General features: G+C 35.8%; 1 protein-coding gene across 19 annotated transcripts in view; it reads left to right on the plus strand.

The window, feature by feature from the left end:
* Lcor (ligand dependent nuclear receptor corepressor) overlaps positions 1 to 22,813 on the plus strand; it is a 136,337-nt gene that overhangs the window by 16,952 nt on the left and 96,572 nt on the right. The window contains exon 1 of one of the 19 annotated variants that reach the window (XM_048807069.1): positions 17,117 to 17,986. The exons of 17 other annotated variants lie outside the window; for them this stretch is intronic. The gene's annotated coding sequence lies outside the window, so the exon portion shown is untranslated. Of the gene's footprint in view, positions 1 to 17,116; positions 17,987 to 22,813 lie in introns of those variants that run through there. One more of the 19 variants, XM_048807079.1, reaches the window with a different exon arrangement.

Below are 22,813 nucleotides of genomic sequence, written 5' to 3' on the forward strand. Positions count from 1 at the left end.
ACTACTTAGAAAACTTTTTAGTAGAAAAGTACCAGTTCTTGCTAAAGCAGTGTTTGAAAGCACTGGCCACTTGAACAAAACCATTGAGATATTTATAAAATTTCAAATACCAGATCCTTCTCTAAATCTTGGCTGGGACATGGAAACCTTATTATTATTATGAGGTACTGGGGATTAAAAATGTAATCTTCCTTCTTTGTTCATTATATGTGCATTATATTTGAACATGGTGGCCCATGCCTGTAATCCTAACAGCTCAAGAGGCTGAGGCAAGAGGATCATACATTCAAAGCCAGTCTTAGCAATTTAGCAAAACCCTAAGCAACCTGGCATCTTGTCTGGGAAAGAAAAAAAAAAAAAAAAAAAGGCCTGGGGATGTGCTCAGTGATAAGTGTCCTTAGTTTCAATTCTAGTACACACCCACCCCCAGTGGGGCGGGGAGCGGTGAGAGTAGGTGCCGGGGAAGAGGAAAAGAGGAAAGACAGTAGCAGGTGTGGTGTTACACTCTGTAATCCCAGAAGCTTGGAAGACTAAAGCAGGAGGTTTGCAGGTTTGAAGCCAGCCTCAGCAACCTAACCACCTCCAAGCAACCTACTGAGACCCTGTCTCAAAATAAAAAGGACTGGGGATGTGGCTCAGTGGTTAAGTGCCCTTGGGTTCAATCCCTGGTACCAAAAGTGGGGTACAGGCATTGAACTCAGGGGCACTTAACCACTGAGCCACATTCCCAGCCCTATTTTGTATTTTATTTAGAGACAGAGTCTCACTGAGTTGCTTAGAGCCTTACTTTTGCTGATGCTGGCTTTGAACTTATTATCCTCCTGACTCAGCCTCCCGAGCCATGGGATTACAGGCCTGTACCACCATGCCCAGCATAATAGTCCCCTTTTTCTACAGTTTAACTTTCCACCATTTCAGTTATCCACAAGTAGTAAATAAAAAATTAAAGAAATAACTTGTAAGTTTAAGTTGTACACCTTTTTGAGTAATAATGAAGTCTCCCATTATTCTATTCTGTCCTGCCTGGGACACGAATGATCTCTTTCCGCAGTATATTCACGCTGTATAAAATATCTGCTCTTTAATCACTTAATAGGTAGCTTGGTTATCTGACCAACGGTTACAGAATTGCAATTCTTGTGTATAGGTTTAATTTTACCCCTTAGTTTCAAGCATCCATTGGCTAAGAGGGGACTGTTATATTTGGAGGTTCTGAAGTACCAGCAAATGGAAAAAGGAAAGGGATAGAGATTTTCTAGAGTCCAATTATTAAAGTTGGAGGTGGGCAGCCCCTGAAGAAGTAGGAGGTATTTCTTGGTTTTATTTATTTATTTATTTTTTGTCGAGGGTGTTGGAAATATAACCCAGACCCTTACGTGTGGTAGGCAAGCAAGCACTGTTACATCCCCAGGACAAGAACCTTTAGATGGTCTTGTGAGTATGTTGATGCTGCTTTTAGATGTCCAGAGATACTTTCTGTCATGTTATGAGTGTGATGTAGTGTGCTAGAGATAGAATCAAATGAATCATAAACAGTGATAGGCATGCATAATAAAGCATGAGATAATGAATTTCCTTACAGTGGTGATAATTGTGAGAAAGATATTTCAGTATGATTTTGTCCTCACTGTAGCCAATATTTTAGTGATTAGCATGTCAGTGCTTTTGAGGATGATTATGATGATGTATCATTGAGGGAAAGCATTTGAAGCCTTTTTAGGTATGTATGCTTAGGTTTTTATAACTGAAATTTTCTTTTATTGTTTATATTTTGCTGCCAGGAACTCATAGATCTATAATGTAATAAGCATAAATGAATTTGTAATTTTTACATTCTAGAATGTTGAATAGGAGATGACCTAGGGGATAGGAAATGGACATGGACACAGTTACAAACTTCTTTCTTCATTCACTGGCTATTCCTATCTGTTGCCAAGTTTGAGAAAATAACTGGAAAAAAAATTGAGGCCTATTTTTAACCATATGACACTTTGTAGAATTTTGCCTATATGTATCTTTTATAAGTGGCAGAGATCCAACTTAGATTGGTTTAAGTCAGAAAGATTTTGTTGGTGTATGAACTAGGAAGGTCAGAGTAAAGCTATGTTCTGACACGATTGTATCCAGGATTTTGGTGTCATCTAGAATGTCTCCTTTCTCCATCTCTAAGCATTTCTTTCTTCTTTGGGATTCTTTCTTTGGCAAGTATAATGAATGGTAAGGATGGTCAGTGGCAGTTATAAACTTACTATATCATCCTTAAAGTCCAAAATCCTGGAAAGCGATGTGTCTCATTCTCTATTACAACAGCCAAATTGGAAGGATGGGAGGATTTATTGGTCAGACTTGGGTCATATGACCTTTTCTGGCCAGTAAAGTATGATTCTATGATTTTACCAGGGAAAGATATCTGCTTTTGAAAAGGGGCTTAAGATCAGCCAGCTTTTATGGCATGAAGGGGCAAAGAATTAATTCTTAAAGCTGGCCATGAGGGCACATGCCTGTATTCCCAGATGCTTGGAGGCTAAGGTGGGAGGATTATTTGAGCCCACAAGTTTGAGACCATCCTGAGGAACATAACAGGAACCTGTTTCAAACAATTTTTTCTTCAAATGGAAATTGAATGCTATTCACTTAAGAGAAGTGGGTAAAGGTAAAGCAAAAACCTATAGATATTACATGTAGGAATCTAGGTCTACTTTTTGAAGAAATTAACTGATTTGGACCATGTTATGAGTGGAATTGTATCCCCCCAAAATATGTTGTTCTAACTTCTAGTACCTGGAAATGCAACCCTTTCTGGGTAGAGGGTGCTCATAGATGCAATTCATTTAAGTTGAGGTCAAACTAAGTAGGGCAGACCCTCATCCAACAGTCCTTATATAAAGAAGGAAATCTGGATACAAATACAGAAGGAAGAGAGGCAGAGATTAGAGTTGAGTCAGATTGCTATAAGCCAAAGATTGCTGGCAATCACTATAAGCTAGAAAGAGGTAAAGGATTCTTTCCTAGGTAGAGCCTTGGAAGGGAGCATGGCCCTGCCAGCACCTTGATTACTGCATTCTAGCCTCAAGAATTGCAGGATAATACATTTCTGTTGTTTTTAGCCACAGTTGAGTTGGAGCCATGTTCCTAGTTGATGTCATCATTTCTCAATGTTTGACTCCTAAATAGCACAGTTCAGTGTGTTCTGTAAAATGCTAAATGCCTTCTTTCATGGTGCTTTTTTTGTCTCTGACCTGCCTATTGTGTCTGTTCTTTTTGGCACTTGATTCTTTATGTGTCAGTATTTTGTTTCCTGAAGGTTGGGAAGATTTGTTCTGGAATTTTGGTAGTCATGTGTATATATATATGTGTGTGTGTGTATATATATATATATGTGTGTGTGTGTGTGTGTGTGTATATATATATATGTGTGTGTGTGTGTGTGTGTATATATATATGTGTATATATATATATTTATATATATTTATATTATTTTTGGCGCTGGGGATTAGAACCCAGGGCCTTGTGTGTGCAAGGCATGCACTTTACCAACTGAGCTATATCCCCAGCCCTGGTAGTCATATTTTTATATTCTGATCTGAAACCCCCTGTCCCTGAGCAGTTATGTTTCTACAGCTAATAATAGCATTAAATATTGCCTTAGTGTAGTGGTTTATGAACATTATTTTAAAAAAATCTTTATATTTGACATCTTAGAAATTAAAGGAGAATCAGTTAATAAAATACACAGCAGAGATTAAAGGTAATAAGAATGAAAGTGTCAATTAAGAAGGGATCAGCAGAGCTGAAGAATAAGTGTAGAAACTAATGACCTAGAGGTCAGTCCTATATTCTGAGAGCCAGGTTGACAAGGAAGTAGATAATGACTCATAGATACTAATTCAAAATGCTCTTTCTCAAATAAAGATGTACTCACTTATAATGGATTGTCAAACAAGGAAAAACACTTGTTTGGTTTGGGAACAATCTTGGTTTAGATGACTTAGTTTTATTACATTATTAAAAACATTTAGACTAAATTTATTTTTGAATTTGTTGTAGTATTGGGGATTGAACCTAGGCACTCTACCACTGAGCTACATCCCCAGCTCTTTAATTTATTTTTTAAGGTATTACTAAGTTGCTGAGGCTGGCCTTGACCTCAGCCTCCCAGGTAACTGAGATTATAGATGTGCACTATTAGGCCTGACTGGATTGCATTTTTAATTTATTCTTTGAGTCAGTGTTCTGTGAACATTTATACTAGCTATCAGGAACCATGCAGGGATATAGTGTTATGCAGAACAGATTCTGTTGTGGCTTGCATGGATGGGAGAAATATGGATGTTAATTACATGAGGAACCAGATGAGAGTTCTAAAAGGAGACATTGTTTCTCTCTCTCTCTCTGTATGTGTTTGTTTGGGAGGGTGGGGGTTGGTGTAACACATTCAGAATTTATGAGAAAAAAATTCTAATCTATAGATAGATTAGTTGGAATTTGCTAACCAGGGAAAGGAGGAGGGAAAAAGTAGTGGATAGAAAGGATTTTTTTTTTTTTTTTCTAGACAGGAGGCTTAACATGTGTTTGCAGGGGGGGAAACAAAATAGACCTTGGTTTCTCAGGATTCTAAGTTATATAAATCCTGAGTTATATAAATATTTATATTGCCCTCTGACTACTTGATGTACTTAAACATGCTTTATAAAGGTTCATTTTTAAAAAAATTGTAGCATATTTGTTAACTTAAAAAAAACAAAAACTGACATAAGAAATATCGAGGGGGAGCATTGAATGAGTATACTGTTAAAACATTGCAGAAAGAAATGACAGTTATACTTAGGCACTGGATATTTCTATAAATACATAGATACATATTCATTTGAGATATGAAGGTTTTCTTTAGTGGGTACTTTGTTATTCTTACTCTCATTTATTTCAAGATCAAACAGAAGTGATTTTTTAAACCTTATTTTAAATTGAGATATAATTAAAAGCACTTCTTAAGTTAGGACAGTTATCTACACCCTAGTGACTTCTACACATAAATTTTAGAATCACTCTGTCTTTTTTCAAAATAGTTTGTTGGAATTTTAGTAAAGATTATACCTTAAGTCTACACTACAGTTTAGTGAGCCTGGGTATCTATCTTAATTATGCTGAACTTTCTACCATGCTTTTTTTAAAAAATAAAATAGTTATTGGACTGGGGATGCACAGCTATAGTCCTGGGTGCTCAGGAAGCTGAGGCAGGAGGATCACAAGTTTGAGGTCAGCTTGGGCAACATAGTGAGACCCTGACTGACTAAATAGATAAGTAGGAAGGAAGGAGAATAATTTTAGATAACTGTCAGAGAACCAAACAAATTCTAAACATAAGATCAAAATTAAGGTATAATTTTCTATAACTCTGACACAGAACCTAGACTGGCCCATCATATTAGATCAGGTTCTTCTGTGAGTATAACCTTCTTTCAAAGCGTTTTTTCACTTTGTTCTGTTTTTGAATGCTTGAGATTGAACCCATGGCCTGAACACAATAAATGCACTCTCTACTCAGGAGCTATACCCTCAGGCTCATGTTTTTTAATTATGTGCTTTTGACCATCTTATTGTGTATCTCCATGAAGTATTAAGGCTCTTGTTAGTAAAGACTGATTTCTGTCTTGTTCAACATTATATCATTAGGGTCTGGCGTTTAGTGGGTATTCCATTACTGCTTATTGCATAGATGAATTAATTTTTTAGTGAATAGAAATTAGTGTCTCAATTCTTTTTAAGCAGATATTCAGGTGACATTGAACTGTATGCTTCAGGAGGACATAGACTTATCTGCACTGTTCATCAGTAAGCCTCAGCTAGTGAATGATGAGGCCCATATTTAAATCTGTGTAGGATCTGACTTCATTGCCTGGGTTCCTAACCATGAGTTTTGACTTCTACCTTAAGAAGGAACAATTAGAAGTGGAAAGAAAACCAAACCTAAATTATAGCCATAATAAAAACAAAGTCTTCTCACAGAATGCACTGATATATTACAACTTTGCCATACCAGAGTAAATTTTTCATATTGTCTACTCACTGACAAAAATATGAAAAATGTTCATATGTTCTAGTTCTTATAGATTATTCAGATCCCAAAGACTAATTTCAAGTTTTTTTTAATGTTTTGAAAAATAAGTGCTATTTGAAATTGTTATGTTTTCCATAGATATTAAGCCTGGGCTCAAAAACTTATTTCCAGTTTTCTTCTGTTAAGGTAAAATTATTCCCCCCCATCATGTTTTGTGTCCCCTAAAATGAATCTCCTATTGCTTTGTCCTCCCTTTCCCCTTCTATAGTCTCCTGTAGTCATTCTGTTTTAAAGCCAAAGATGCTCATGAGTTTAAGAATTACAGCAGTGAAAAACTGGGCTAGAGATTCACCATAGGGATTGCCAGTGGTTTATCTTGATTTACCTTCATATTAGAACTTCTGTGAATGACTGAAGAATCTTAGATTGGAAGACAAATCTTTGCCACTGATAGTAGTAATTGGTTTCCTTAGGCTGTGCTGAGTCTGTGAAGTACATGACATTGAGCAGATGTGGACCATGAACCAAATGAGAAACTGCTGCATTTGCCTTGAGGCAAGTGGTATCACCATGCTTTTCAAACTAAGGCATCATATTCCTGGGCATAGATGCAGGGAAGGTCTTATAAGTTATGGTTTTATGTTTCTTGACTGCCATTTTTGTGCCATAGCTGAGAACTCAAAATACTTTAAAATTTTAATTAAAAAAAATTTTTTTTTTTTTTTTAGTACCAGGGATTGAACTCAGGGGCACTCAATCATTGAGCCACATCCCTAGTCCTGTTTTGTATTTTATTTAAAGACATGGTCTCACTGATTTGCTTAGTCCCTCACTTTTGCTGAGGCTGGCTGTGAACTCGTGATCCTCCCTCCTCAGCCTCCTGAGCTGCTGGGATTACCACCACTCTGCCTGACCAAAACATTTTTAAAGAATCTAAAACAAAATTTTATATATTCAAATGCAAATTTTATTTTATTTCTAGGATCTTTCAAAAAACTTCTTGTGCTTGCACTGAGTTGTTGTACACTGTAGCCCAGAATCATCAGATAGATACATGTGTATCTTACACCTTGCCATCAGAGATATTACAGAAAGACACAAGGTCTGAGATAACATGTCTTTGAATAGGCACTTGGCCAAAGATTTTAACTCCTGTAAAAGTTATTTAAAAAAAAAAAGTTTGTCAGTTGTATTCAAGGCATCAAGACATTTGTTCTTCAACGAATGTAAAGGTAGAAATAGTTTTCTATGGAGGAATCACTGTAATGTCGTTTTTTTTAAGTCTCAAAATTTTTTTTAAAGGATCAGAATAGGAATTTTTTTTTTAATTTGGACATTTCCTAAGGACATTACTATAGTATTTGATTCATTATTGAACTATGAAGTGATACTATAGGCAGGAAAGAACAGCTTTTAGGACTGTATCTTATAAAACAACAACAAACAAAACAATTTGGTACACTTCCAAAGTCATAATGCCTTCACTCCACAAAGGTCAGGACAGAATCATGGTCTTCAGCTCATCTCCCCATTAAGTTTATTAACTTCTGGTTGAGTCCTACATGGGCCCAAATAGTTCATGCCACATGGAAATAGACCCTGTACCCCATAAGAAACTTGAGATGAGAACTGCCCCTAAACTAGCCCTGTAGCTTTCCTCCAGAAGTTGTTCCAGAGTCTGTAGCTAACTTACGTGCACCTGTGCTTTCATAGGCAGCTATGTCTTATAGTCCAAATACCTGGCATTAGGTATGAATTCTGTTGTTAGGGCACATGTGTTTCACACTGTTGCTGCAGTGTCAGTAAAACGTATTGCTGCACCTGTGGAAATTTCAGAGAGGTCTGTCCAGGGTAACCTTAGTATCAGCAGCTTTAGTTTTAGCCTTTGTTACTATGAGATTTTTAAAAGAATGTCCAAAGAATTAAAGTGACCTTGAACTGAGTGAGGGTTTTTTGTTTGGTTTTGGTTTTGGATACCAGGGATTGAACTCTGGGGCACTTGACTACTGAGCCACATCCCTAGTCCTATTTTGTATTTTATTTAGAGACTGGGTCTCACTGAGTTGCTTAGTGCCTCGATGTTGCTGAGGCTGGCTTTGAACTTGAGATTCACCTGTCTCAGCCTCCCAAGCTTCTGGGATTACAGATGTGTGCCACTATGCCCAGCTCTGAGTGAGGGTTTTTAACAACAGTGGTACAAAGGCATTGATGTTTGTAAATAAAACACACCACTGCCTCTAAAGACAAAACTAATTAACAAAAAAACATTATTGACAAATTACAGTGATTTGTCAATACCAGTGAATTACCAGTGAATTAATTCAGTGAGTACCAGTGAATTCTTCTTTATACCAGTAATAACCTTGGAATTTCTGAATCACAGGAAAGATGTTCTTTTTGTATAACTGTTTTTTGAATGGGCTCTTATTTTTGGTATTTCAGATGATATTTTTAAAAAGAGGTTGTTTTTACTAAAACAGTGCATTTTTACAGTGCATTTTTTTTTAAATCTTTATTTTTTAGTTTTCGGCGGACACAACATCTTTTGTTTGTATATGGTGCTGAGGATCGGACCTGGGCCGCACCCATGCCAGGCAAGCGCGCTACCTACCGCTTGAGCCACATCCCCAGCCCAAAACAGTGCATTTTAAAAAACCAAGTGCTGTAGGATAGTATTAGATGAAAGCAGAATCATCCCAAATTCTCTATGCAAAAATAACTACCATTGTTAACATTCTAAACAATTCTCAGTATATAGAGACATAAAAGGATGAGCAGAAGGGTAACAGGTAAAGGGATGGATAGTTAGAAAACTAGGAATTCAAAAGGAGGCCCAGTAGTGTGCACCTGTAATCTCAGCGGCTCAGGAGGCTGAGGCAGGAGGATCGCAAGTTCAAAGCCAGTCTGAGCAACTTATCAAGGCCCTAAATAACTCAGTGAGTCCCTGTCTCTAAATAAAATACAAAATGGAGCTGGGGATATGACTCAGTGGTTGAGTGCCCTGAGTTCAATCCCTGGTACTGCCCCTCCCCACCCGCGCAAAAGGAATCACATTATATATGCTATTTGTTTTTTTTTTAATAAACCTTATTTCTGTTTGAATTTAGCCAAAAGGGAAATTGAAGCCATCTCTACCTTGAGATAAAAATCAATTTACAATAAGAAATTCTATAGTCATTTTCTGAAAGCTTTCTCTGAGTTTATGGAGAAAAACTATTTGGGAAAAAGCTACGTTATTTTCATTTTTTTAAACTTTTCATTTTATTTTGTTTATTTATTTTGGTATTGACGATTGACCCTAGAGGTGCTTCATCACTGAGCCACATCCTCAGCCCTTTCTATTTTTAATTTTGAGACAGAGTCTTGCTAAGTTGCAGGACCTTGCTCAGTGGCTGAGGTTGGCCTTGAACTTGGGATCCTCCTGCCTCAGCCTCCACTGGGACTGTAGGTATTGTGCCACTGTGCTCAGCTTAAACTTTCAATTTTAGATTTCCTCTAATTTATGAAAATGGTTGTGCTTTGAAAGGTGAAGAAGTTAGCATTCTAACATTCTTCTTTTTTAAAATATTTTTTTAATAGTAGGTGGACACAATACCTTTATTGTATTTTTGTAGTGCTGAGGATCAAACCCAGTGCCTCACACGTGCTATGCAAGCACTCTACCAACTGAACTACAACCCCAGCCCTCTAACATTCTTTTTCTTTTTTTAATTGTAGATGGACACATTACTGTTATTTAATTCATTTATTTTTATGTGATGCTGAGGATCGAACTCAGTGCCTCACAGGTGCAAGGCAAGTGCTATACCACTGAGCCATAGCCCCAGACCCTTTAGCATACTTTAGAAAGCATCGCTCCCCTGAATTGCCAAGTTTGTTTTTGTTTTATGCTATCCAGGTTTATGAAATTCATATTCTGATTTTTCTTTTTTCTTTATTCTTTTTAGCTATATATGACAGTAGTCTGTTTTGACATATTCATACAGACATGGAATATAGAAAAATAATTGGCAAATAAATGAAAAAAAAAATGGAGTATGTCTTATCCTAATTAGGATCCCAGTCTTGTGGGTGTACATGATGGTGAGGTTCACTGTGGTGTATTCATATATGTACATAGGAAAGTTATGTTAGATTCATTCCACTGTCTTTCCTATTTCTATTCTTCCCTCCATTCCCTTTTATCTAATCGACTGAACTTCTCTTCTTCCCCTTCCCTCTTTTTGTGTGTTAGCATCTACTTATATTCTGGTTTTAATCCCAATTTTCATAGTTGTATAAAATTGATTCTGTATTTAAATGCACGCAATGCTAGATAAGTTGTTTTGGTGTTAATTCTTAAATGAATAATGACTGAAATATTCTTCTAAGATTAAAGGATGGGAGGAGGATAAATAGCATCATGGAGACATTAGAAAATATCCTTCTGGTTGCTCAAGGAACATTCATACGCTTTCACCAACTTCTCTTGCTTGTGGAAAAGAGGACATGGGGCATTTTGTGACCCTGGGAGACTTGTTGAAAATTACTTACTTCACTGATTGTGGGTCTTTACTAAAATGGAAAGCGTTAATAATTATATTAGTTAATAACTAATAACTACATGTTAAACTTAATGCCTTTTAGTAGAGATCAGTATGCTAAGGGTTCTTGCAGGATATTTGCAGATTTCCTCTATTTTATGAAAGTTTTTATTCTACGTACACGATTTTTAAAGATTCTTTGCAATTCTCACCTATGTGTATTTCATCTAGTCTTTGATTCAAATTGTCATTGTCACTTTTTAAGATATTATGCCATTATTCTTTCAAAAATCTTTCATCAGCTCCCCACAATATTCAGGACACAATTCAGACTTTAACATGGCTTTTCAGGCATATTTTAGCTTACTGCTTAATTTTACCTAGTTTATCTCCACGTCCCAATATCAGCATAAAAATAGCTAGAGTATTCATATAGTACTTCATAGGCCAGGCACTGACCTAAACAGTCATAATAATTGCTTGTAATTCAGCAAACAGACCATGTAATTTCACTTTATACCTCTTGTACATTCTCTATTCCATTACTTGAGTATTCTTCATCAGTTTTTTATTTAATACTTGTTTTTTGAGACTCCATTCAATCACTTCTTAGAAGCTGAATTCCTATACTCACATTCTGTACCCCAAACCCTCATCTCTTAAAATTGTTGTGAGATGTCAGGGCACTGCATAAACATAGAGCAACATGTACTGATTGTTTTGTATGACATTAAAATGTGTGATGTCTCACACAAGCGGAACACAGAGTTCCCTCAATTTCATCCTGTATGGCCCCTTTTCCTGCAGAGAGTAGTTCAGTAGGACTGAGTTGCCCTAGTTTAAGAGCAGAAGAAACAGGTTTTATAATTCTTCATCACCACCACTGCCTTCCTCAAACCATATAGTTGAAAACATGGCCCACAGACAAGAGGCAAGAAATAGGGAGAAGGGAATGAATAGGCAGTTCACAAAGAAGTGTAAGGGATTAATAAACATATAAACATACTTAATAATTTAATCTGCAAGGTAAAATATTTTGAGTGTTGTGCTGGCTGAATTGGAAGTATCAAAAATCCAGGAACCAGGTGTGGTGATTTGTAACTTAGTGAGGCCCTAAAGCAACTTAGTGAGATCATCTCCCTAACTTTTGGAGTCGTAATCACTCCAAAGCTTTTGAGGAATAGTGTATGTATGTTCCTGTGCCTGTGTGCATAATCGACAATCATTATTTTTTATCTGTTTTGCTTGTTTAATTGTCTCCACCCCAGTTCTTCTTTAGTATATAAAATTGGTTTCAAAAAAACTATAATTTGTTGCCTTATGTTGTTACCTTATCATCTATAGTCTCTATGTCTCTGCTGCAGATCTCTGATTTTGTTCCATATTTAAAAAATAATAAATACACAATTAAAATATATATATATATATATATATATATATATATATATATANTATATATATATATATATAAAACAAAGGGCTGGGGATGTGGCTCAATAGTTAACTGCCCCTGGATTCAATCCCTAGTACCAAGAAAAAAAAATTAGTAACAGAGAGTAGATCATGTAAAGTATTTTTATCCAAAATGCTTGAGACCAGCAGTGTTTCATATTTCTGAGTTTTTTCAATTTTGAACATTTGTATAGACAGTTGTTGAATATTCTTAATCTGAAAATCCAAAATCTGAAATGCCCCCATATCTAAAACTTTTTGAGCATGGTGTTGGTGCTCAAAAAGTTTTGGATTTTGGTTTTCACATTAGGGATGTTCAACCTGTACAGCCCCTTGTGAGTACTTTCGCTTTTTCTATGAATAAAATCATATGTATTGTAGGCTTTTCAACAGGAGAATGACACAGAATGATCTGGTTTAGTTTTAGCAACCTAACCAGCAGCTCTATTAAAAATAGGCCAGGAGTTGTGGTAGGTGTAGAGAAACCAAGAGTATTAGCATAGATAATAAATTGGAAGTTTTTGTTACATCCATGCAAGTGAGACATGAAGGTTGCTCCATCTATGTGCTAGTAGAGAAGGGAGAAGTGGTTAAGACTATGAATGTATTAGATTGGTAGAGGATTAGTAGATGCAACAGAATTTTCCTATTGGGAATGAGAGTAAGCAAATGAGGAGAACTCACGATTTTGATTCAAGCAACTGAAAATTTAGTTGCCCTTAACCAAAAAGGGGGAGACTTTGGGTGGAACAGGTTTGAAGGAGAAGGTAAAGAATTTAGTAGATACTCACTGTGAAATAGCACTGATATTATAAACCAAGGATATGAGAAAAATGGCAGGAGGGGACCTTTCATCGTCAGTCTCTTGTTCAGTAACCACGTGAGTTCTCACTTCATCAGCTTGATGTTATTTCTGTTCTATTTGTGGAAGTTTTGTATTGTTTTGGTTTTAGTTTCCCATTTATGTGTGTACACAGCACTCACTCTGTGCCAGGTGTTGTTTTACCTAATTTTCCAAATATCAATGTATTTAATTCTCATAAAAACCTTATTAAAGTAAGTTTATTCTTCCCACACCTGTGTTACAGATGAAGCAGAGGAATTAAGGTCATACATCTAGGAAAGGTAGAATTAAGAGTCAGACTTACAAATTACGAGTCAAATCTGTAACAGCTTGGTTCCAGAGTTTGTGTTCTAAACTACTATGCAATAGTGCTTTTCCTTTTTTTAATTCCCTGTGACTTTATTGTGGTCATGAATGGAGAATAACATCAGAAACTTATTTCCATGTCATTTACTCACAGAGAGGTTGTAACTCATGTGTATTTCCATAACTTTAAGAAAATAAGTGTTATTTTCACAATATAAAAATGAACAGTATGACTGCTATTGCTGATATGAAAGCTGTGGAAATTGTATCTGGAGGTGCTTTTAACCTAGGCAGGATCACCCCCCTCCCTCAAAACTGGGAAATCAAACCCATTGCTGGTGAATGCTATACCCCTGAACCATACTCCCAGCCCTGGAAAGGGTTTTGTGTGAGATCTTCTGGTTATCTAAGTTGGAAAGTAACTACTAGTAGTATATCCTTATGATTCTGTTTACGTGTCTGGCATGTTGCAGAAAGCATTGGTTTGGGATTTGTGAACTTGATGATGTTCTCTGCACTCTGTGTAAAGTTGTATGTTGTTCTACAATGGGGATATCTTCTGAAAAATGCATTGTTAGAAATTTCATCATTGTGTGAACATCATTGTGTTCTTATAGAAACTAAAATGGCTGTAACATCATAAGTGATATTATCTTATAGAACCACCATTATATATGAGGTCTGACATTGACTGAAACATCTTTTCACAGCATGTGATTATCTTCTCCTTTTTAATGTTGCTTTAGTTGCTTCACTGTTAATATTGAAAATCCTTAGGAAGCTAGTGGCCTTTTTGCATTCAGGTATTGGTTTTGCTCTGTTTGGCTTAAACTGACCTTACCCTAAAGGGAGTGTAGCTTTTTTTAGTTCACATTTCTCTTTAATAATCTCAGTGACCTTTAGAGCTGTGGGTTTGAAATGCTACAACTTTGCAAAGTGTTTCTATCATTTGTTTTTTCCTGGAGGGCATAGTCAGACTTTAAAAGGTAACAATATCAGTGGTTTTGTAGCATTCAGCAAATATTTTAAGGCCATCTTTTTTAGCATCTAATATTCTTAACAGGGACCATGTAAGCTCAGAGCAACACTGTATGGTTTGTGTTTCTTGTTGTAGGCATTAGTTAGTCATCAATACAGTTAAATCGGAACCAAAACAAACCCCTTTTTTATTGTAGTCAAGATACTGTAGTTTGTGTTTACTTCTTATATTGAATGCAAGTCAACACAGATTATTTGAATATCAATTCTTCCAGCGATCACATAAGTAATACAATTTAGAATGTATAGGAGAAAAGTAAATTCTTTGTATACAGCAAATGCCTGCAGATATTTGAGCTTAATTCTCTCTGGCAACCTGATTAAGAAAAGCTGATTTGGGCAGTCATCTCTTTTTGGGAGCTTCAAGAGCTAAGGATGATTTAAAAAATAAATAAATAAATAAAGAGCTGTTTAAAAAAAGAAGAGACAGATTGTATGTGGCTGGCAACATCTGAAATACTATCTGGTCTTTTATGGAAAAGGTTTATTCAGGGGAAGGCACTCAGATTTGAATCTCAAAATCTCTTTTTGCTGCATGACCTCATTGAACTGTTAAATAGGAGATAGTTTTAGTACCTATCTTGTTGGAAAAATTAGATAAAATAGTGTCAAGTTTTAAAAAACAGTTTAATGAATCTTAGCAACTATTGTATATTTAGTATGGAATATAAAATGATATTTCTTTATGAATATAGTATATAGCAGATACAAAGCAATGGTATTTCGGTTGAGAATATTAACCAGTACTGTGATATTTTATAGGTTCTTATGATAGAAATGAATCTTTTAAAAACTATTATCTGACATTTTCCTTTTTTTAAAAAACCATTTTCAGTATTTGGTAATTTCTATGAATAGCATGATTTAATTATTGTCTTTGTGCTGATTTCTGTCTTCTAGCCTCCTGCTATTGCTGTTGGTTTGAGTTTTATTTACCCCTTATCCCACACACTGGGGATTGAATCCAGGAGCACTCTATCACTGAGCTACATCTCAGCCCTTTTTATTTTTTATTTTGAGACAGGGTCTTGCTAAGTTCCTGTGATTGGCATCAAACTTAATCTTCCTGCTTCAGGCTCCTGTCACTGAAATTACGAATATGTGCACCCAGCCTTGGTTTGAGTTTTGTGTCCTAGAGAAGTAGTTCTCAGTCTTTTTTGGTCTGAGGACCCTTTAAAAATTAGTGAGCACTTTGAGGAATTATTTGACTAACAATTTATTTGAAAATGACAATTAACTCATTACACTTAAACAGCATTTCCATGAAAATCATTGTTTCCCAAAACAAAAAAGAATTTATAAAAGGGCCACTGTTTTTTTACATTTTTGCAAATTTGTTTAATGTCTAAGTTAATAGAAGATAACTGGATCCTTATATATCTGTTTTTTCATTCAGCTCTTCCATATATTATTTTGTTTGAAGCATGTGAAGAAAATCCAGCATAATTCAGAAATGTTGAGAGAGAGAGGAATATTTTAACAATTTTTCAGAAAATTGTTGATATTTTTCTTTGAGTATAATACTTTACAAGTTTTTAAAAAATTATTATTTTTTTGAGAATGATTTTAGGTACATAGCAAAATTGAGCAGAAAGTATAGCATTCCTATATGCCACCGTCCCCACACAAGTGCAGCTTCCACTCTTTGAATACCCCATATCAGTGGTACATTTTTCAGTTGATGAACATACATTGACACATCACTCTTATCCAAAGTCTGTTATTTACATTAGGGTTCACTCTGTGAATGCATTCTGTGAGTGTGTGTGTGTGTGTGTGTGTGTGTGTATCATACATATATCATCATTCAAGTATTTTAGTGCTCTAAAATAATCCTCTGTGCTCTGCCAGTTCATCTCCCTCCCACTACTCTTGACAACCATTGATCTTTTACTGTCTCCAGAGTTTTATGCAGTTAGAAACACAGTATGTAGTCTTTTCAGATCGACTTCTTTTAGTTAGTAATATTCATTTAAATTTCCTCTATGCCTTTTCATGACACAAGGGCTCATTTCTTTTTAGCAGTAAATAATATTTTATTGTTTGGGTATACCACAGTTTGTTTTTTCACTTCCTGAAGGACATCTTGGTTGCTTCTAGGTTTTTACAGTTATGAGTAAAGCTGCTATAAACATGCATTTGCAGGTTTTTATGTGGGTATGTTTTTAATTCATTTGGGTAAATACCAAAAGTGTGATGCTGGATTGTATGATAAGAGTATGTTTAATTTTATAAGGAACTGCTGAACTGTCCTCCATGGTGACTACTATTTATCATTTCCAGCAATAATGAATTAGAGTTCTTATTGCCCTATATCCTCACTAACATTTGATGTCTATATTCTGCCCATTCTAAAAAGTGTGTGGTAGAATCTCATTTTTTAAGATTTGTAATTCCTTACTGATATGTGATGTTGAACTCTTCATATACTTATTTGCCATCCGTATGTTTTCTTTTTTTAGGTGTCTGTGAAAAGTCTTTTGCCCATTTGCATTGGATTGTTTTTTTGTTTTTTTTAATTTTAATGTATTATTTTGGATAACAGTCCATTATCAGGTATCTTCTGCAGGATAGTCTCCCACTTTATGCTTTGTCTTCTCATTCTCTGAAGTGGTAGTTTATTTTTAAATTAATTATTACATATTATAGTTTATGAAAATTGCATGTATTTGTGGCATACAACATGTTTTGATATATGTGTACATTGTAGAATGGCTGAATCTATAGAAGAGTTTCTTAAAGGTTAAGAAATGTGGAGGTCTGGGGCTGTAGCTTAGTGGCATAGAGCTTGCCTAGCATGCATGAGGCACTGGGTTCGATCCTCAACACCACATAAAAATAAATAAATAAATAAAATAAAGGTATTGTGTCCAACTACAATTTAAAAAAAATATATTAAAAAATGTGGAATCTAGGCTGGGGATGTAGGTCAGTGGTAGAGCCCTTGCCTAGCACTCTCAGGCCTTGGGTTTGATCCTCATCACCTCAAAAAGAAAGCATACCCATATAACGCGTGATTTCAAAACATATTAATATGCCATACTATTAAATATATAATATTTTAATAATAATTATAAATTTATAGAATTATAACATTAAGTTCTTGGTACTTCTGTTTGTTGTTTTCTATCGCTATGACGAATTGTTCTCTGTAAATTTTAGTTTTTGTTTTTTAATTGTGGGAGGGTTGTGTTTTACCGAATGTCTCTCCCTTCAACCCCCATAGAAATACTATGTGAGCAGATTCTAAGAGCTTATGTCTTATTAGCCACCCTCCATATCTTTGGTAACATAAAGGGCCAACTTTATGTTATGTTTAGAGTTAGGAGTTCTTAGATAGTTCAGATAGTGGAGTGATTCTCAAAGTGTAGCACATTGAATGTGTATTTGGGGGTCATGTATTGTGACTCTTGTGTTTTGGGGGTTTTAAGTTTTTCTTTTTAAATTCCAAACACAGCAAATAGCAGGAGATAATACTCACATAAACAAAAACTCTTTAGGGGCCTCAATAATTTTGGAGAGTTTTAAGAAATCTTGGAACCAAAACATTTTGAAAGCTGCTGAAGTAGTATGTATTTGGATTCTGAAACTTACATAAGGCACAAGCAAAGGGCTTCAGTTTCTTCAGGAAAACTTCATTTTTCTCTTCTTAGGAGAAGCAACAAAATAATCTGTTTTGTCAGTGGATAGCAGTTTTCCACCTACATTCAATCCTTTCTGCACCTAAGGGAGCTGTGTTTCTGGGACAACACTTTTCAAACTTGAGTAAGTAAGTATATGAATCACCCAGATAGCTTCTTTAAGATTGCTGAGCCCATTTCCAGAAATACTGACTCAGTAGGTCTGAGTATGGGTCCAGGAGTTTGCATTTCTAGGAAACCAAGCTGCCAGTTGCTAACATGGCACACTTTTAGGTAACATTGTTCTAGGATCCTGACTTTTCTAAGAGTCTGTTTCAGCTTCCTAAGGCACCTCTTGTATCTCTGCATGAGTGTTATACCCTGAGCTTATCCGTATATAATCTCAGTGTATCAGCACACTGAGCTGTGCCTTCCAGATTCTTCTTCATTTCTTTTACTTGAGGAATTTTCCACCTACCTTTTGAGCTTAGCAATGCATTGAATATGTGTATTTGGGGGTGATATGTATGCATGTATAGTTTTTATCCAATATATCCAGATATTTTTGTAGTTTCAGAACTTTTAAGTTATTTTGGCATATGTAACCTGAATAGTTTGGTCCCACCTAGAAATCTGTCACTGTTCAACAGGAAATTTTCTGTAAATCTTTATAGACTTTGTGGGAAAACAACCTGAAATCATATTACATTATTTTGATTTTTTGGGGGGGGGGTACCCGGAATTGAACCCAGAGTGATTAAAAACTGAGGCACATCCCCAACCCTTTTTAATATTTTATTAGAGACAGGGTATTGCTGAGTTGCTTAGGGCCTTGCTAAGTTGCTGAGACTGGCTTTGAACTCAAATCTTCCTGCCTCAACCTCTCAAGCCTCTGGGATTACAGGTGTGCCTTACACACCCGGTTTCAGTAATTAATTTAAAGAAACACATGCTTTACAGTTACTTAGAATATCACAACTCATTTGAATATCTGCATAGTAATATAAAGCTTTAAGAATTGGACTCACTGTGTTTTGAGCTTAGTAAATCAAATCTCTTTAAAATGGCATTCTTAATAGTTTGTTGACTTGTCATTTGTTTCTCTTAGTATTAGAATGTTAGTTCAAAAATACATTATTTTGATTCTTTTGCGGGGGTGAATTTGTGTTGATTAGGCTCTGCTTAAAGTTTTAACATTTGGATACTTTAAAATTTATTCTGTGTCTTTGTTAAAAGGGATGTTCTTTTCTAATATTTCTTGATATATGTTCCCCTTAATGATTTTAAATAAAGATGGTCATCTCCCCATCCCTGCTTGCTCTAAAGCAATGCTAGTGGGTGTGAAGTGGTGGGTGTACCACCCAGTTAATTCCTATCTGGATTAATGCCCTGATTAGGCTTAGGTTCTCATAACCCATTTGTTTCTCTAAATCCTCTTGCTTTGTCTCACACATGAGCTTTTGGGGGACACCTCACATCTAAACCATAACAGTTGCATTTCCATATTGGTGCTATTAAGCATCTTTTTCACATGCATTGGCCATTTATAAATCTTCAGAGAAAATCTGTTCAAACCCTTTGCTCACTTCTATTTGAGTTATCCTTTTTAATAAATTGTAAGAGTTCTTTATTCAGGAATCTAGACTCTTATCAGATATATGATTTGTAAAAATTTTCTATTTTATGGGTTGGTTGTCTTTTTTTATAACATTTTCAGATTTGTAGAAGTTTTTAAATATTTATGAATTCATATTTTCCTTCTTCTTTTGATGTTTGTGCTTTTGGTGTCATGTCTCAAAATCCATTGCTAGGTCCAAAGTCATAAATATTTACACATATATATTCTCCTAAGTGTTTTATAGTATTCACTCCATAAAGTTTGAGTTAATCTTTGTGTTCAGTGTGAGGCATCGTTCTACCTTCTTTCTTTTGCACATTCTGTGGAAAAGACAATTTTTCTTCCACTGGATTGCCTTGGAATCCTTGTTGAAAATGAATTAGCCAAGCCAGGCCTGATGGCACATACCTGTAATCTCATGATGAGGGAGACTGAGGCAGGAGGATATCAAAATAAAAGATTAAAAGGACTGGGGATATAGTTCAGTGATAAAGTGCCCCTGGGTTCAATTCCCAGTAACACTCCCCCACCCCCCCCCAAAAAAAAGAAAGTGAATTGGCCATATGGCTTATTTCTGGCCTGTAGTTCTGTTCTGTTGGTCCTTGTATGTATCCTTGTGCCGTCACCACACTTGTGTTGTCATAGCTTTGTAATGGGCTTGAGATTAGGAATTGTGATTCTCCGGTTTTTTTTTTTTTTTTTTTTTACCTTAACTGATGTTGGTCTTATATGCTCCAGCCTTGCTGAATTTGTTTATTAGATCTAATAGATTTTTGGGTGGGATTTTTTAAAGGATTTTCTATATATAAGATCATGTTGCTGGGTATGGTGGTGCATACCTGTAATTCCGCAACTTCTGAGGCAGAAGAATCACAAGTTCCCGGCCAAAGTGGGTAACTGAGGGAGATCTTGTCCCAAAAATGTGTTTTTAAAAAGGTCTGGGGATATGGTTCAGAGGTAGAGTGCTTTTCTAGCATGTGCAAGTCCCTGAGTACAGTCCCCACTACTGAAATTTAAAAATCATGTCATCTGTGAAAAGAGGTAGTTTTACTTTTTTTTCATTTTAGATGCCATTTCTTTTTCTCAATTCTATGGATAGAATGTCTAGACAATGTTAAAAGGAAGTGGTAAGAGCAGACGTCCTTGTGTTGTACCTGATTGGAGAAGCTTTCAATCTTTCACTATTAAGTATGTTATCTGTGAGTTTTTCATAGGTGCTCTTATTGGGTTGTGAAAGCTCCTAAATTGTTTACTTTTTTTGTTTCAATTGAGATGATCCATTTCTGGTTTCTCCCTATTTGTTCTATTAATATGGTGACAGATTTCCCCAACCCCCAGCTGATATTTGTGTTGAACCACTCTTGGCTTCCCAGGCTAAAACTGCAATGGGCAGTCCATTTGATATGCTGCTGAATTTGGTTTGCTAGTATTTATTTGAAGATACTTGTATCTGTATTTGTGAGGAATGTTGGTTTATAGTTTCTTGTGATGTCATTGTCTGTTTTTGGTATTAGAATAATACTAGCCTCATAGAATGAGCCACAGCCCCAGCCCACATGGTTTGTCTTTTTAAAGTTTACTGAAACTTTTTTGTAACTTAAACATACTTTGAGGATGTTGCTATGTATTTGAGAATGTGTATTCTGATGTTGGTTGGCATATTCTGTGTAATACTTTTAGGTCTAGTTGATTAATAGTGTTGTTCAAGCCTTCTGTTTCTCTCTCTCTCAGCTGTATCATTCATTTTTTAAATATATTTTTAGATGTTGATGGACCTTTATTTTATTCATTTATTTATATGCAATGCGGAGAATTGAACCCATACTTCACATATGCCAGGCAAAGCACTCTACCACTGAGCCACAACCCCAGCCCTGTATCATTCATTATTAAAAGTGGTATGTTTAAGTCTCTAGATAATTATTGTTGAGCCGTGTTTTCCTCAGTTTTTTCAGTTTTTACTTAATCTATTTTGGAAATATGTCATTAGGTTCAAATGTTTTTTAAATATTAAATTTTGATGGATTGACTGTGTTATCATGACATACTGTTCTTTGTCAAGAATTCTTAACAGATTTTATTTTAATGTCTATCTTAGCCTGTTTGGACTTCTGTAACAAAATACCATAGACCAGGTACTTATAAATAAAATAAACTTGTTTCCGCAGTTCTTTTGGCTGGTAATGCCACATCAAGGTTGTGACAGGTTTGGGATCTGGGGAGAGCATGCTTCCTAGTGCGTTTTTTTCCACTGTGTTGTCATGTGGTTGAAAGGTGAAGGATCTTTCTTGGGAGTCTTTTATTGAGGCATTACTCAGATGTTTTAGTAGCTCTCATAAACTTTTGTCTCCTAAAGGCCACATGTCCTAATCCTATCACTTTGGGGATTTGGAGTTCAACATAGGAATTCGGGGAGGACAGAAATTCCAGACCATAGCACACATGCTTGCCCCTCCTCTAAAAACATTTGATATGATATCAGACATCTTATATACTTCCAAAGTATATTGGTGGGATAGATATTCCCATTTCAAAAAGGAGAAATAGGAACAAAGAAAGAGGAAATAGGCCCCAAGCAAATCTAAAACCTAGTAGGGCAGACAATATAAAACCTTCCACATTCACTGAAGATGGTAGGGAGGGTACCATCTTTTGGACCTAATAGGGTGGTTGTTGTGTTCTCTCCCATCCCCCCACAGGCCAACATCTTCTCGGGTCTGTACATGAGTCACATACCCATTGGTCTTCAAGGATGGAATTGTGTGTGAGTGGATGACTTTACAGGTCCTATTGAGAGCTCTTTGTGGTAGTCCTGTGTTAGCTAGGGCCTTTTCATCCTGATCTTGTGAGAAAGGGTAGCTTGGGTTTTCTGAAGAGCCTTCACAATTTAATTTTTTGAATGGTAGGTACTAGCTGACTATATATGTCTTTATCAGATGGTTATTTGGCCACATCCTTGGCATTCTCTATGAAACATGTTTCTCATTCCATACACTGAATATATGGATGAACTGAAAATTTACCTAATTTTTCGTCTGTTTTCTCCTTTTGATAAATCTAAGTAGTCAGGAAGAACCAGGCCTCCCTTCAACACTTTCATTAGATAGTTCCTCAGCTTAACATTCATTTTCATTGTTCACATGTTTGATTTGTTGCAAAACACTAGGACATGAATACAGTTTAGCTAAGTTCTTTTCCACTTTTGTTTTAGTCAGCTTTTTCGTTGCTGTGACCAAAGGACCTAACAAGAACAATTTTAAAGAGGGAAAAGCTTTTGGGGGGCTCATGGTTTCAGAAATCTCAGTTCATAGATGGCTGACTCCATTCCTTGGGCTTGAGGTGAGGCTGAACATC

Source organism: Marmota marmota, unplaced genomic scaffold (assembly GCF_001458135.2).
Source record: "Marmota marmota marmota unplaced genomic scaffold, marMar, whole genome shotgun sequence".
NCBI lineage: Eukaryota > Metazoa > Chordata > Mammalia > Rodentia > Sciuridae > Marmota > Marmota marmota.